The sequence below is a fragment of the Sapajus apella genome, unplaced genomic scaffold (genome assembly GCF_009761245.1).
Source record: "Sapajus apella isolate SASKATOON/1434 unplaced genomic scaffold, GSC_monkey_1.0 scaffold27, whole genome shotgun sequence".
In the NCBI taxonomy this organism is placed as follows: domain Eukaryota; kingdom Metazoa; phylum Chordata; class Mammalia; order Primates; family Cebidae; genus Sapajus; species Sapajus apella.
The window spans coordinates 25,493,122-25,510,902 of record NW_022436967.1 but is presented as its reverse complement, the minus strand read 5'-3'; the positions used below and the strand labels follow the sequence as shown (position 1 = coordinate 25,510,902).

General features: G+C 42.6%; 1 protein-coding gene and 1 long non-coding RNA gene across 2 annotated transcripts in view; both read left to right on the top strand.

Annotated features, from left to right (window-relative positions):
- Positions 1-17,781, top strand: part of ANK2 (ankyrin 2) — a 675,434-nt gene that overhangs the window by 47,650 nt on the left and 610,003 nt on the right. The gene's annotated exons all lie outside the window — the stretch shown is intronic.
- Positions 13,126-14,212, top strand: LOC116560926. Its single transcript, XR_004273209.1, has 2 exons — positions 13,126-13,347; positions 13,901-14,212. It is a non-coding gene; the product is annotated as an uncharacterized LOC116560926 (long non-coding RNA).

The following is a 17,781-nucleotide window of genomic DNA, read 5'->3' as shown; positions in this document are numbered from 1 at the left end:
GCGGAGTTTCACTCATGTTACCCAGGCTGGAGTGCAATGGCGCGATCTCGGCTCACCGCAACCTCCGCCTCCTGGGTTCAGGCAATTCTCCTGCCTCAGCCTCCTGAGTAGCTGGGATTACAGGCATGCACCACCATGCCCAGCTAATTTTTTGTAGTTTTAGTAGAGACGGGGTTTCACCATGTTGACCAGGATGGTCTCGATCTCTTGACCTCGTGATCCACCCGCCTCGGCCTCCCAAAGTGCTGGGATTACAGGCTTGAGCCACCGCGCCCGGCCTCAAAAAAATTTTTTTTAGGGTAGTCAAGTGAAGCAGTGGGAGTGGAGAAGAAACAGAAATCTGTAACTGGTTATAATCAATTAGTTGTAAATATCACTGCACTTGGACTAGCCTTATTATAATTATTATTGTTGAGACAAAGTCTCCTCTGCTGTCCAGGCTGGAGTGCAGTGGCTTGATCATAGCTCACTGCAGCCTCAACCTCCCAGGCTCAGGTGATGGAATGGTCTTCTAATGTCTGAAGGATTGAGTTTTGATTTTTTTTTCTACAACTGAAACCTGAATTAGAACCATTTACTCCCCTTCTTTCATACAATTCTCAGAACATTTAAGAGGACAACTTGAGGAAGGAGGATCACTTATTCTCAGGAGTTCAAGTCCAGCCTGGGCAACATAGCAAGATCCCATCTCAAAAAAAAAAAAAAAAGCAAACAAAAATAAAACAACAGAGAAAGAGGACAGCCTGAATGTGGTACAGTATACCTGGCTCATGGGGATAACACAGGGCAAAATGATCTGCTGCCCAGTCATTCAACCGAGTGTTATTGAATTTCGCTCTACAATATACTGTGTGTGTGCTCTGACATAATTTATTTGACAAATAATTTGTCAAATAAATTTATCTATATGACAAATTAGGCCAAGCTCGGTGGCTCACACCTGTAATCCCAACACTTTAGGAGGTGAAGGAGGGTAGATCACTTGAGGCCAGAAGTTCAAGACCAGCCTGGCCAACATGGTGAAACCCCATATCTACTAAAAATACAAAAATGAGCCTGGCATGGTGGTAGGCGTCTGTGATCCCAGCTACTCTGGGGCTGAGGCAGGAGAATCACTTGAACCCAGAAGGCAGAGGTTGCAGTGAGCTGAGATCAGGCCACTGTACTTCCAGCCTGGGCAACAGCATGAGACTCCATCTCAAAAAAAAAAAAAAAAATCTTGCTATAATCAATGGTGAACACGTTTATTATAGTACTGACTCACTGTTGTTGAATATATTAAGATCTTATTTTAACTTCATCTGTCTTAACTAACTTTAATTGGATTGCAGTTCAGCAAATATGTGTTGATAACTTGCTATATATAGGCTATATGTTATTGATACACAATAGCATTTGTTCATTCATTAAACCCTTTGACAAATACATACGACATTTAGCAATATTGCATGCTAGTCACTGTGTAAATGCTGGAGTTGCAAAAAGGAAAAGTCATGATTTCTGCCCTCCTTTTGTCATAGTCTGTCATATTTAAGCTCTTGACTAGGGATAGGATAGAGATGGTGGATTTTATGGGAGGATTCAGATGTCATCATCTGAGTAATTCATTCTTGAAATAGAGTGATGCATTCTTAGGAATATAATATCTCATAATAATGGTAACTGCTGCTATAATTACTACCATTTGTCGAATCGCTCATGTTCCAGATGTATATGTACACTGCATATATGTGACCTCTAATCCCCATAACAACCTTGCACATACAGGAGGGAAAAAGTAGTATTTTCACCTAATAAAATGGCTGACACCCCTATAACAAAAGATAGATTAACAAAAGAAAAGGATTGCCCTCTCGGTGGCTCATGTTCTTAGGGATGTCAAGGAGCGCAGATCACTTGAGGTCAGGAGTTTGAGACCAGCCTGGCCAACATGGTGAAACCTTGTCTCCACTAAAAATACAACGTTTTTTCAGGCATGGTGGTGTGCACCTGTAATCCCAGCTACTCAGGAGGCCGAGGCAGGAGAATTGATTGAACCCAGGAGGCGGAGGTTGCAGTGAGCCAAGATCGAGCCACTGCACTCCAGCCTGGATGACAGAGCAAGGTAGATCTTAAGAAATTTTTCTAGAACTCATGAGTGCCATCACTTAAAAAAAATTGTACTTACATCATCCTGTAATTCCCAAATTATATCATTTCATTGCTGACAGTTTACATTAGAGCTTTCCTGAGGTCTCTGAGTGACAACAGTGTCTTTTCTTTTCTGGAACTGTCTAATAGTATTAACGAGAGTCTACATTGAAAAATCACCACATGCTAGGCACAGGAGCAGGTATTTTACACACATTAATTTATTTAATCTCATAAGAATCCTGTGCAGTGAGAGCTAATATCATCTCTGGCTTTATAGATGAGGAATTAGAAGCACAGAGAATTAGTTTAAAGGAGTTAACTTTTGGACAATCATTTATTTAATAAGTAATCCATGGTTTATGGATTATGAGTTCTTGTAAATTTAAGTCATGGAACTTCTGACTCATGAATATCTTATAGTTCTCTTTTTTTTTGTTTGTAGAAAGTGATTTATTTAAAGAGAGAGAGAAACAGGAGAAGGAGAGAGAAAGAAACAGCTAACTCTCACACTGCGTGACAGAATCCAGAAAGACAGAATCCAGGAGAGGAAAGCAGCTTCCTCACTGATTGGAAAGGATATAGAGAGATGGAGTTGAGGAGGGAAGACAGGCTTCCACAAGAGAACGTGGAAGGGATTCCAGAGGGGAAATCCAGGAGAGAGAAAGATGGCTTCCACAAAGAGAGTGTTCGTGGAGGGGGACCCGAACATGGAGTCCTATCTTATACTTCTCTACGCTTTGCCTGCGAGATTTTAGGGTGAATCTTTTGTGTTTGTAGTTGTGGATTGAGAAGTAGTATATTTGAAGGAGAAAAGAAATATAAAAGTCTTCTTAATTTTGGGTTGTAATCCTCCGAAGATGTATTTTCTAGCTCTACTGTTCTGAGTCACGTACACATTCTAACATTAAATTAGAAAAATGGAATTATTTTTCTATAGTCAATTTTACAATTTCTTCCTTTCTATTTCTGTTAAGTGCTTCATAGTACACTCATAACCTTTCAGCAGGAGAAGATGAGCATAACTGAGTTATTTTTTCATCAATCAGGAAACGATTTCTGTTTTTTTTTTTTTGAGAAGGAGTCTTGCTGTGTTGCCTGGCTGGAGTGCAGTGGATTAATCTTGGCTCACCGCAACCTCCACCTCCTGGATTCAAGTGATTCTCCTGCCTCAGCTTCCTGAGTGGCTGGGATTACAGGCATGTGTCACCATGCACAGCTCATTTTTGTATTTTTAGTACACCCTGTTGGTGTAGATGGAGTTTCACCCTGTTGGTCAGGCTGGTCCTGAACTCCTGACCTTGTGATCCGCCCACCTCCCAAAGTGCTAGGATTACAGGTGTGAGCCACGCACCCAGCAAATGTTTTCTTTTTTTTTTTTTGAGACGGAGTTTCACTCTTGTTATCCAGGCTGGAGTGCAATGGCGCGATCTTGGCTCACCACAACCTCCGTCTCCTGGGTTCAGGCAATTCTCCTGCCTCAGCCTCCTGAGTAGCTGGGATTACAGGCTTGAGCCACCGCGCCCAGCCCCCAGCAAATGTTTTCTAAATCAAATATTCTCTAAACCCTTTGACATATACTATAGTAACGACTCCACAGATTCGCCCCTTTCCATCAAACTCTGCTATTAGTAATACTGGCTCTTTTTTCCTTACCCCAATTAGTGAACCTGTGGATGTGTGCAGTGGCCACTCTGGGGATGAACAACCTTGTGCCTGTGAGGGTGATTCTAGGGAGAATTTCGAACCACATAGCAGCATAGTTGTCTAGTCCAGAAGTCTTTTAGAACCTTTATAGATAGGTGACCTATCTTCCTATGGTCCTTTTTAGATTTGAAATACAAGCCTAAATATATTTTGCTCTCTGATGAAATGTTATTTCTTCCTAATTAGTTTTTCTATTTTTGCTTTTCATAAAAAAAAAAAAATCTATGGATTAGGTCTACTATCAGAACAGTCTTTATAGATTTTTTTTTTTTTTTTTTTTTTTTTTTTTTTTTTTAAGAGACAGAGTTTTGCTCTTTCACCCAGGTTAGAATGGAGGGGCACAATCATAGCTCACTGCAGCTTCAAACTCCTGGGCTCAAGTGATTCTCCTGCCTCAGCCTCCTGAGTAGCTTGGATTACAGGCACACACCACTGAGCCTGGCAAATTTATTTTATTTTTTGTAGAGGCAGAGTCTGGCTTTGTTGCTCAGGCTGGTCTCAAACTCCTGGCTTCAAAGGATCCTCTTGCCTCACCCTTCCAAAGTGCCGGGATTATAGGCATGAGCTACCACGCTGGGCCCAAATCTTTCTAATTACCACATTTGAATAGCTATTTTCTTTACCTTCCTAGGAAGTGTTTTCAGACTATAAGAATAAAGACATAAGTTGCATGAAAATAAGCATCCTTTTTGCTCTGTTCCTTGGTGGTAAATTCCATCTCAATAATGTTGAGAGGTAGGAGGGGTGAGTAAATTAGCATGTAAAAAGCAAGCCATTTTCTCTTTTACCCTCCACTTTTCTAATTTTATTTGCTTCAGTGGGATCACACCAGCATTCTCCTGTCATCTAGACTTGGACATATTTGATTAATAATGATTATTATGGCTATATACATTGTAGAGGACTTTGTACTTTTCAAAGTGCTTCTACATGCATATATATATCTATATATTTTTTCTCTCTCTTTCCTTCATCTTCTCCATATCATCACCAAGTTCCTACTGATTCTGTAGCTAATAATGTCTTTTATGTTCAATAACTTCATTTCAGTAGCTGACACTATAAAAATCACAGCATAGTGGGATCGGAAGGATCCTTAGAGACCACTTCATATGGGCTTCTCGTTTTCTAAATGTAGAAAGTGAGATTTAATGTGTTTCAGTAACTTTGGCAAGATTATAGTTAACCCCTTCTACAGTTTCCTTGACCAGTACTTTCAAGGCCATAAATCAATGGCTGACTGACTGTTTGGTTTCACCCCCACCCACATGCCCACCCCAATTACGTTCCATTCTGTATAGAGTTGGGAGAAAAATCTTTTTCAAATTCCATATTATTAAAGGTGGGCTCTTTCCTCCAGACTTAATGGGACTTCTTCTTTTCTGTTATATTAAATCAAAAGTCCTTTAAATGGGTTTATTATGTGTTCCTTCTTTTTCTTTTTCTTTTTTTTTTTTTTTTTTGAGACGGAGTCTTGCTCTGTTACCCAGGTTGGAGTGCAGTGGCACCATCTTGGCTCACTGCAACCTCCACCTCCCGGGTTCAAGCAATTCTCCTGCCTCAGCCTCCCAAATAGCTGGGATTACACGCATACGCCACTATGCCCAGCTAACTTTTGTGTTTTTTTAGTAAAGATGAGGTTTCACTATGTTGGCCAGGCTGGTTTCTGACTCTTGACCTTGTGATCCGCCCACCTCAGCCTCCCAAAGTGCTGGGATTACAGACATGAGCCACTGTGCCAGCCATGTGTTACTTCTTTACAACGCAAATGTACATTTTTATAGTAAATTAAATACATTTGAATGTATGTTGTTTTTATAATGTGCTGAAATTTTGGGCATACATAGTTTATTTACCCAGTATGCTTGAAATATCTTGAATTAGAAACCGTGCCATTTCTTTTGTAAGCATTTCCATGGTGTCTTATATAGTGTTCTGAGTTGGTGCTCAATAAATAAAAATGAAGTTCTTTTCCAAGTTAAGTGCAAAGACAGTGCTTGGAAATGGTTATTTCAGTAATAAATGCAAACACAATGTTTGTCATCTTCCTCTGCTATACTACAGTTACCATACTCCAATTTTTGCGTGCAATTGCAGTTTTTTCTCATGTCACTCTTCTCCTATAAACTCCTTGAAAGAAGGAACTGAGCCTCCAGTAGGTTCTGAATAGCATAGTAAGTTTTTTTTTTTTTTTGGAGACGGAGGATTCTCGATGTCACTCTAGCTGGAGTGCAGTGGTGTGATCTCAGCTCACTGCAACCTCCGCCTCCCAAGTTCAAGCAATTCTCCTGCCTCAGCCTCCCAAGTACCTGGGACTACAGGCGCAGGCCACCACCCCTGGCTAATTTTTGTATTTTTAGTAGAGACAGGGTTTCACCATGTTGGTCAGGCTGATCTTGAACTCCTGACCTCATGATCTGCCCACCTGGGCCTCTCAGAGTGCTGAGATTACAGGCATGACTCACCGCACTCCGCCAGTAAGTTCTTAAGAACTACTTACCTCAGTTAACTGCATTGGCTACACCAACTGTTGTAGGAAAACAGAGAAGCACAAAAGAAGGAATAATTAAGTTTTCTGCAGGTGATGTGGTGCTAGAAAAGCCATACCAACATCTGAGTTGAGTCTTGAATTTGCTGGGCATGGAAAAAAGACATTTCAGGTAAATCACCAAGGTACAAAGAGTTCCAACATTTTGGATGTGACTTTATCTAAGATGTCCCAGTGAATCACTGTTTTGACACATTTTATTTTTTTTATTTTATTTATTTATTTTTTGAGACGGAGTTTCACTCTTTTTACCCAGGCTGGAGTGCAATGGCGCCATCTCGGCTCACCACAACATCCGCCTCCTGGGTTCAGGCAATTCTCCTGCCTCAGCCTCCTGAGTAGCCGGGATTACAGGCACGCACCACCATGCCCAGCTAATGTTTTGTATTTTTAGTAGAGACGGGGTTTCACCATGTTGACCAGGATGGTCTCGATCTCTTGACCTCGTGATCCACCCGCGTCGGCCTCCCAAAGTGCTGGGATTACAGGCTTGAGCCACTGCGCCCGCCCGGCTGTTTTGACACATTGAAAGCTCAGACCTCAAAGGGCTATTTATTTGGATTTCAATTTATTACTCAAGTTGAAACAAATGTTTTCTTTTTTTTTTTTTGAGAGGAAGTCTCCCTCTGTTGCCCAGGCTGGAGTGCAGTGGTGCGATCTCAGCTCACTGCAACTTCCATCTCCCAGGTACAAGCAATTGTCCTGCCTCTGCCTCAGTTTTCCAAATAGTTGGGATTACAGGTGCCTGCCACCACACCTGGCTAATTTTTGTATTATTTTAGTAGAGACACAGCCTCACCATGCTGGCCAGACAGTCTCAAACTCCTGACCTCAGGCCATTTGCCTGCCTCAGCCTCCCAAAATGCTGGGATTACAGGCAGGAGCCACCACGCCTGGCCCACAACAAGTGTTTTCTCAATATTTGATTAAATAAATCACTGAAGCATAAATAGATGCAAGGAAACATGTTAAAGGAAAATTAGTAAGTTCAAATGTCTACTCTTAATAAAGCAAGGTAATTTGGTAAATCAGCAACATCTATTTTAAAATTGCAACAAGACTTTATTATATGATTCTATTGATTTTTTTTTTACGTTTTTGAGGGTTTGAAACATTTAGTGACAATGTTTAAAAATCAGTTTAAAATATTAGTTAAAAAAAAAAGTAATGAAAATGTAAAGGCATGTGAAAGCTTTTCTAATTTTTTTTTTTTTTAAGACAAAGTCTTTCTCTCTCACCTAGGCTGGAGTACAATCGCATGATCTCGGCTCACTGCAACCTCCGCCTCCTAGGTTCAAGAGATTCTCCTGCTTCAGCCTCCAGAGTAGCTGGGACTACAGGCCTGCACCACCATGCCTGGCTAATTTTTGTATTTTTAGTAGAGAGGAGGTTTCACCATGTTAGCCAGGCTGGTGTCTAAGTCCAGACCTCAGGTAATCCACCCCCCTCGGCCTCCCAAAGTGTTGGGATTATGGGCATAAGCCACTGTGCCCGGCCTCTAAATATTTTTGACACTATAACTTGCATTCTATTTTGTTTTTAATACTTTAACGTGTTTCGTGAAAACTATTTTTATGTTTATGCCTCTGAGCTTCTGGTGACCTCTAGTGGCAATTTTTTTTTTGAGCGGAGTCTTGCTCTGTCACTCAGGCTGGAATGCATTGGCGCGATATTGGCTCACTGCATCCTCCACCTCCCAGGTCCAAGTAATTCTCCTACCTCAGCCTTCCAAGTAGTTGGGACTACAGGCACGCACCATGCCTGGCTAATTTCTGTATTTTTTTTTTAGTAGGGACCGGGTTTCCCCATGTTGGTCAGGCTGGTCTCCTGGAACTCCTGACCTCGTGATCCGCCCGCCTCGGCCTCCCAAAGTGCTGGGATTACGGATGTGAGCCACCGTGCCCAACCTAATTTATTGTTAAACCCTTGCGTTTGGAAAATGCTATTACTTGATATAGTTGAATTCTTTTTTTTTTTTGTTTGAGACGGAGTCTTGCTCTGTCGCCCAGGGTGGAGTGAAGTGGCGCGATCTCAGCTCACTGCAACCTCCAACTCCCGGGTCAAGTGATTCTCCTGCTTCACCCTCCCGAGTAGCTGGGAATACAGGCGTGTGCCACCACACCTAGCTAATTTTTGTATTTTTAGTAGAGATGTAAAAAACGATCCTCACCATGTTGGTCAGGATCGTTTTGATCTTTTCACCTCGTGATTCTCCCGCCTCGGCCTACTAAAGTGCTGGGATTACAGGCGTGAACCACCGTGCCTGGTCGATATAGTTGAATTCTATAGTCAACATTTCACTGAAGGAAAATTAAACTTGTAAATGTTGGGAAGAAAGTGCTAATTTGGATTAGTGTAGTAACTCCTAGAAACATTGTTGCAACATGTGATGAATAATAATTTAAGAAACAAGAGTAGGGGGGGCGCAGTGGCTCAAGCCTGTAATCCTAGCACTTTGGGAGGCTAAGGCAGGTGGATCACCTGAGGTCAGGAGTTTGACACCAGCCTGGCCAACATGGTGAAATTTCGTCTCTACTACAAATTAAAAAAATTAGCCGGGCGTGGTGGCTGGCATCTGTAATCTTAGTTACTCGGGAGGCTGAGGCAGGAGAATTGCTTGAACCTGGGAGGCTGAGGTTTCAATGAGCCAAGATGGCACGACTGTACTCCAACCTGGGCGACAGAGTCACTCTGTCTCAAAAATAAAAAAGAAATAAGAGTGGGGAATAGTTGGTTGCAGTGGCGTGTGCCTGTAGTCCCAGCTACTTGGGAGGCTGAGGTGGGAGGATCCCTTGAGTCCAGGAGTTCTGGGCTGTAGTGCGCTATGCCCATCAGGTGTCTGCACTAAGTTTGGCATCAATATGGTGACCCCCCGGGAGCAGGGGACCACCAGGTTGCCTAGGGAGGGGTGAACTGGCCCAGGTTGGAGATGGAGCAGCTCAAAACTCCCGTGCTGATCAGTAGTGGGATCGTGCCTGTGAATAGCCACTGCACTCCAGCCTGGGCAACATAGCGAGACCCAGTCTCTTAAAAAAAAAAAAACAAAAAAGAGTTGGGTATAATTCCTGAGGTCTTAACCAATACAATTTGGAGCTGAATGCCATGGAAATTTAACTAGGAAGCTAAGGGTATCAAATCAAGAGGACATCAAGAATATACAAAGTGGAGTGATAGTTTACATAGTTTCTTTCATCTGTAGATTTTAGACAGTTAGGAAATAACTGCTCTTGAGAGGGTGATCCTGCTATATTCAAAAGATTAGTAAATGCAGTGGTATTTGCCGGGTCTCAGAAATCAGATTATAGAGATACAAAGTATAACATAACTGGTCAGTTTTCTTTTTTTCTTTTTATTTTGAGACAGAATCTCACTCTGTCACCTAGGCTGGAGTACAGTCACGGCTCACCATAACCTTGACCCCTTCAGGCTCAGGTGATTCTCCCATCCCAGCCTCCTGAGTAGCTGCAACTGTAGGCATGAGCCACCACACCTGGCTAATTTTTTTTTTTTTTTTTTTTTTTTTGAGAGGGAGTCTTACTCTGTTGCCCGTGCTGGAGTGCAGGGGCATGGTCTCTGCTCATTGCAACCTCCACCTCCCAGGTTCAAGCCATTCTCCTGCCTCAGCCTCCTGAGTTGCTGGGACTACAGGCGTGTGCCACCATACTCAGCCAATTTTTGTATTTTTAGAAGAGATGGGGTTTCACTATGTTGGCAAGGCTGGTCTCAAACTCCTGACCTCAGGTGATCCACCCGCCTTAGCCTCCCGATGTGCTGGGATTACAGGCTTGAGCCACCATACCCCACCTAATTTCTTTTTTTCTCTCTCTCTTTTTTCAGACAGAATCTCATTTGTTGCCCAGGCTGGAGTGCAGTGGTATAACCTTGGCTCACTGCAGCCTCCACCTCCCGGGTTCAAACAATTCTCCTGCCTCAGCCTCCTAAGTAGCTGGGACTATAGGTACGTGCCACCATGCCCAGCTAATTTTTGCATTTTTAGTAGATGGGATTTCACTATGTTGGCCAGGCTGCTCTTGAACTCCTGACCTCAGGTGATCTGCCCTCCTTAGCCTCAAAAGTAAGCCCTGGGATTACAGGTGTGAGCCACCGCACCTGGCCAAAATTTGACTTTTTATGCTCAACACTCCTGCATTTACCAATCTCTTTTATTCCCAATGCTTTATTCACTATTTTTATGCAGAGTATTCAAAATCTATGTTTCTAAGTACATTTCTTCCAAGGTCCATATATAGCATTTCCATGGGCTTATTTGGGGAATGCTAGCTGATTGTCCTATGTCTCTCCTTGGATCTCTCACTCACACTTAAAGTTTAACATAATTCCCATATATGCTCCTTTTGGGTTTCATGATTATTTTTCCTTTCACCATCCTTCCTTCCCATTGGCCTCTTTTCTATTCCCTAATCTATCTTTGTTTCTGTTCTGATGGTTCCGTATTTATACTACTTATTGCCTTTCCTTTTTATTTTGTAACTGGTCTCCTTGAAAAGTTATTTTTTATATTTTTTTAAGATTTCTAGTAGTTATATTTTGAGGAATTAGAAACTAAATATATTATACACTAGTTTGATAACGGCTAACAATAGGTTAAGATTTGAATAAATACTTTTATATATATGTATTATTGCATTTTAGGTTTTGGGGTACATGTGAAGAACATGCAAGATTGTTGCATAGGTACATACATGGCAGTGTGGTTTGCTGCCTTCCTCCCCATCACCTATACCTGGCATTTCTCCCCATGTTATCCCTCCCTAACTCCCCACACCTCTCTGTCCCTCCCCTAGTTGCCCCCTAGAGACCCCAGCTTGTGATGCTCCCCTCCCTGTGTCCATGTGTTCTCATTGTTCAACACCCGTCTATGAGTGAGAACATGCGGTGTTTGATTTTCTGTTCTTGTGTCAGTTTGCTGAGAATGATGTTTCCAGGTTCATCCATGTCCCTACAAAGGACACAAACTCATCAATTTTTATGGCTGCATAGTATTCCATGGTGTATATGTGCCACATTTTCCCTGTCCAGTCTATCATCAATGGGCATTTGGATTGGTTCCAAGTCTTTGCTATTGTAAACATGCTGCAATGAACATTCGTATGCATGTGTCCTTATAATAGAACGATTTATAATCCTTTGGATATATACCCAGCAATGGGATTGCTGGGGCAAATGGAATTTCTATTTCTAGGTCCTTGAGGAATCGCCACAATGTCTTCCACAATGGTTGAACTAATTTACACTCCCACCAACAGTGTAAAAGTTTTCCTACTTCTCCACATCCTCTCCAGCATCTGTTGTCTCCAGATTTTTTAATGATCACCATTCTAACTGGCATGAGGTGGTATCTCAATGTAGTTTTGATTTGCATTTCTCTAATGACCAGTGATGATGAGCATTTTTTCATATGTTTGTTGGCCTCATGTATGTCTTCTTTTGTAAAGTGTCTGTTCATACCCTTGGCCCACTTTTGACTGGGCTTGTTTGTTTTTTTCTTGTAAATCTGTTTTAATTCTTTGTAGATTCTGGATATTAGCCCTTTATCAGATGGGTAGATTGCAACAATTTTTTTCCCATTCTGTTGGTTGCAGATTCACTCTAATGACTGTTTCTTTTGCTGTGCAGAAGCTCTGGAGTTTAATTAGGTCCCATTTGTCTATTTTGGCTTTTGTTGCCAATGCTTTTGGTGTTTTAGTCATGAAGTCCTTGCCTATGTCTATGTCCTGAATGGTTTTGCCTAGGTTTTCTTCTAGGGTTTTTATGGAGTTAGGTCTTACGTTTAAGTCTTTAATCCACCTGGAGTTAATTTTAGTGTAAGGTGTCAGGAAGGGGTCCAGTTTCTGCTTTCTGCACATGACTAGCTAGTTTTCCCAACACCATTTATTAAACAGGGACTCCTTTCCCCTTTGCTTGTTTTTGACAGGTTTGTCAAAGATCAGATGGTTGTAGATGTGTGGCATTGCCTCCAGGGCCTCTGTTCTGTTCCATTGCTCTATATCTCTGTTTTGGTACCAGTACCATGCTGTTTTGATTACTGTAGACTTGTAGTATAGTTTGAAGTCCGGTAGTGTGATGCCTCCTGCTTTGTTTTTTTTGCTTGGAATTGGCTTGGTTATGTGGGCTCTCTTTTGGTTCTATATGAAGTTTAAGGGGGCTTTTTCCAGTTCTGTGAAGAAGGTCATTGGTGCTTCATGGGGATAGCATTGAATCTATAAATTAGTTTGGGTAGTATGGCCATATTCACAATACAGATTCTTCCTAACCATGAGCATGGAATGTTTCTCCATCTGTTTATGTCCTCTCTTATTATTTTTATTATTATTTTTTTATTTTGAGACAGAGTTTTACTCTTGTTGCCCAGGCTGGAGTGCAATGGTGTGATCCCAGCTCACCGCAACCTCCATCTCCCAGGTTTAAGCAATTCTCCTCCCTCAGCTTCCCAAGTAGCTGGGATTACAGGCATGTGCCACCATGCCCAGCTAATTTTGTATTTTGCATTTAAAAATTTTTTTTTATAAAGACAGAGTTTTACCATGTTGGTCAGGCTGGTCTTGAACTCCCGATCTCAGGTGATCCACCCACCTTGGCCTCCAAAGTGCTTGGATTACAGGCGCGAGCCACCATACCTGGCCTAATTTAGTATTTTTAGTAGAAATGGGGTTTCTCCATGTTGGTCAGGCTGGTCTTGAACTCCTGATCTTAGGTGATCTGCCCAACTTGGCCTCCCAGAGTGCTGGGATTACAGGCAGAGCCATCACGCCTGGCCGCATTTTGCTTTCTGACCTTCTACAGAGAACCTGCAAGTCTAACTTAGTTTTTCCTAAAGAAACAGAATCAACTGGAGTGACTCCTGGGCCAATTCCCTGAGATTACCATTTTCTAGATCTTTAATGGGGCTCAGGAATTTGTAGTTTAAGATCTGCTGGCTGAATTTATCCCATATACAGCTAGTGCTCGACTTACGACCGCAGTCGGGACTGCGGACCGGTCGTAACACGATTTGGTCGTAAGTTGAGTAGGCTATATGCATGCAGAGATGGTAGTGCTGCCGGAAGCTGGTCTGCACTGTCGTACGCCCAGCTGGGCAACGTTTGCGCTGCCAGACGGGGAGCAGTCGTGGCTAGCGATTGTGGTCGTAAAGTCGAATGGTCGTAAGTTGCATAGGTGGTAGGTCGAGCAATACCTGTACAGTTACCACCAACATTCTTTTTTTTTTTTTTTTTTCTTTTTTTTCTTGAGACGGAGTTTCGCTCTTGTTACCCAGGCTGGAGTGCAATGGCGCGATCTCGGGTCGCCGCAACCTCTGCCTCCTGGGTTCAGGCAATTCTCCTGCCTCAGCCTCCTGAGTAGCTGGGATTACAGGCACGTGCCACCATGCCCAGCTAATTTTTTGTATTTTTAGTAGAGACGGGGTTTCACCATGTTGACCAGGATGGTCTCCATCTCTTGACCTCGTGATCCACCCACCTCGGCCTCCCAAAGTGCTGGGATTACAGGCTTGAGCCACCGCGCCCGGCATCATTCTATTTTTTAAGCACTGGTCAGGGGCAACCTGTGCTGAAAAGTGCACTGAGTGTGGAGTCAGAAGGCCTGTGATTATAATTTGCCAACATTGTTTATGAGCTCTGTGAACTTGGACCTTAATATCTTTGAGCCATGTCTGTAAATAGGGTGATAATAAATCATTTATATCGGCTGAGTGCGGTGGCTCACGCCTGTAATCCCAGCACTTTGGGAGTCCAAGGTGGGCAGATCACGAGGTCAGGAGTTAGAGACCAGCCTGGTCAACATGGTGAAACCCCATCTCTACTAAAAACACAACAATTAGCCAGGCATGGTAGTGTGCACCTGTAATCCCAGCTGCCCGGGTGGCTGAGACAGGAGAATCATTTGAACCCAGGAGGCGGAGGTCTTGGTGAGCTGACATTGTGCCACTGCCCTCCAGCCTGGGCGACAGAGCCAGACTCCGTCTCAAAGAAAAAAAAATCATTTAAATCATAATATTGGGTTTATCTGGATCAGAAGCCTTAATTATTAAGATTTTTTTTGTATATACATCTATATTTTTATGTATAGTCTACTTTCTTCTTGTAAAACCTGGATACTGATGTCCATTCAGCTTAACTCGTGCTGCCAAACTGGATTAGAAAGTGAGAAAGAATGGGTTAAAGAAAGGGTAACAGCCGGGCGCGGTGGCTCAAGCCCGTCTCTACTAAAAATACAAAAATTAGCTGGGCATGGTGGTGCATGCCTGTAGTCCCAGCTACTCGGGAGGCTGAGGCCGGAGAATTGCTTGAACCCAGGAGGCGGAGGTTGCGGTAAGCCGAGATCACGCCATTGCACTCCAGCCTGGGCAACAACAGCAAAACTCCGTCTCAAAAAAGAAAAAAAAAAAAAAAAAAAAAGAAAGGGTAACAAAATGCTGAGGTCTAGGGTCAAAACTATTAAAAAAAGTCTCTTGAGGGAAGTCAGTATTCGTCCTGAACTGCAGGGTGGTACCACCCAGACAGCATGGGGAAGCCCACATCCACACATGAATAAAGAGCAAGGTTTTGGGGCAGTGGTTCTCTACTTGGATGATCATAGGGCTTATCTGGGCAGCTTTAAAAACTCCTGAACTCATCAGGCTGGGCATGGTGGCTCACACCTATAATACCAGCATTTGGGAGGCCAAGGCGGGTGGATCACTTGAGGTGAGGAGTTCAAGAACAGCCTGATCAACATGGTAAAACCTCGTCTCTACTAAAAGTGCAAAAAAATTAGGCCAGGCACAGTGGCTCACGCCTGTAATCCCAGCACTTTGGGAGGCCAAAGTGGGTGGATCACCTGCGGTCAGGAATTTGAGACCAGCCTGGCCAACATGGTGAAACCCCATCTAAAAAAAAAAAAATTTGCCAGATGCAGTGGTGGGCACCTGTAGTCCCAGCTACTCGGGAGGCTGAGGCAGGAGAATCGTTTGAACCCAGGAGGCGGAGGTTGCAGTGAGCCGAGATCGCGCCATTGCACTCCAGCCTGGGTGACAGAGCAAGACTCTGCCTCAAACAAAACAAAACAAAACAAAACAAAAACCTTTGCTTGTCTTTTACTTTCTAATACTACATACCACCATGTTCTGCCTTGTGGAACAACTTTCTCCCCCTTTTAAAAAAAATTCCTGATTAGGACTTCTGACGCGTCTTTTAGATCGTATGTGTCTGAGAGCTCTTAAATCCTTAATTCTGTGTTGCAATGGTCTGTCTTTCCCTTAACTTCGCTGTTCTACTTCAGCATCGTACTGCCCCCTACAGGAACTTCTGAAAATGTGACATATTTTAGTTTTCCCAGTAATAGTGACTGGGGGCTGTACTGGCATATATTGACCAGAGGCCACACGTGGAATCATCCTCAACAACTAAGAATTACCTTACCTAAAATGCTAATAGTGCCGAGATTGAGAACACTATGCAGCGAATCCTGGTTAACTTACTCTCAGTGTGACTGACACAATGTGATATACCAGCACATAGTAGGTGCTTCATATTTGTTGCATAAATGAATGCATTTTGAAATTTGACTTTTGTAAAGCAGACTATTTTGCCACCACAAAAAAAAATGTTACAAAAGTTAACTATTTTGTTAGAAATCCTTTAATTACAAGTGAGAAAAACTCAGCTCGTACTGGCTTACGTAATTGAAAAGTCCAGGGGTATCTGCCTTCAGAAATTGCTGGATCCTGAGGGTCAAATGGTATTATCTGTACTTAATCTCCTTTAATTTTTTGACTTTCTACTCTGGGTCTTGTCTTCACTTTCTGAAAGGCTTTCTCCTCAAGGTGGCGCTCAGTAGACCAAAGCTTACATCCCTCTACCCTCAAGCCCAGCAGAAAAGATAATTCTCTTTACCCACAGTTTCAACCCATATGTAATCTTATCAGAGTCATTTGCAACACCTGTGTATTTCTAAACCAATCATCATGGCCTGAGGAGCGGGGGTACCTTGGTGGGTCAGGCTAGATTATGTCTTTTCCCTCATCCAAGGCAGGAATTGAGTTAGCCCACCTGATCCAAATGTCTTTGTCAGAAGAGGGAATGGATGCTGAGGAGGAAACACATATTTCCACAGCACAAAACCATCGCTCGGTACAAAATACCAGAAAAATATCCATTCAGTCACTTACCTGTGCCAGGCACAGATTTTAAAAGTACAATTATGCAATGTAATTTTAATGTAATTATATAGTATCGCTCATATATTTTGAATATCTTATGATGTGAAGCATCATCTCTTTTTTACCACAAAACTAGAAACTAAAGGGATATTCCAAACAAAATTGAATCCTTTAATTGAATTCTCCAGGTATTTTCTTAAGGCCTACTTTTGGTATCAAATTTATAGTAAAATAATTGAAGAGCAATTCGAGAGAGTATGAATCAAAATGCTAAATTTAATCTAAAATGTGGTGCAGACAGTATGTTCCGCCAGGTGCAGTGGCTCACGCTTATAATCCTAAGCACTTTGGGAGGCTGAGGTGGGCAAATCACTTGAAGTCAGGGGTTTGAGACCAGCCTGGGTAACCTGGTGAAACCCCATCTCTACTAAAAATACAAAAATTAGCCCAGTGTAGTGGCACGTGTCTGTAGTCCCAGTGTTGATTGAGCCCGGGTGGTCAAGGTTTCAGTGAGCCAAGATCATGCCACTGCACTCCAGCCTGGCATTGGGTGTCAGAGTGAGACCCTGTCTCAAATCAAATAAAACAAAACATGGAGCAGACAATACCCTAGCCCTCTAGGCTTTACCTATGGGGAAAGTGAATGGGCAGCAGGCAAATAATATTTATAGACAATGTTATCTCTCTGAGTATATGTTATGAATATGTAGCTACTGTTGTTAAAAATTAAATATTTATTTATTTATTTTTTTTAATTTTTTTTTTTTTGAGACGGAGTTTCACTCATGTTACCCAGGCTAGAGTGCAATGGCGCGATCTCGGCTCACCGCAACCTCCGCCTCCTGGGTTCAGGCAATTCTCCTGCCTCAGCTTCCTGAGTAGCTGGGATTACAGGCACGTGCCACCATGCCCAGCTAATTTTTTGTATTTTTTTTAGTAGAGACGGGGTTTCACCATGTTGACCAGGATGGTCTCGATCTCTTGACCTCGTGATCCACCCGCCTCGGCCTCCCAAAGTGCTGGGATTACAGGCTTGAGCCACCGCGCCCAGCCCAAAAATTAAATATTTATTTATAGTATTTTTGGCCATTGTTATTATCTTAATTTAGCAGATACCAAGAGTAACTCAATTTTTTTTTTTTTTTTTGAGACAGAGTTTCACTCATGTTACCCAGGCTGGAGTGCAATGGCGCGATCTCGGCTCACCGCAACCTCCGCCTCCTGGGTTCAGGCAATC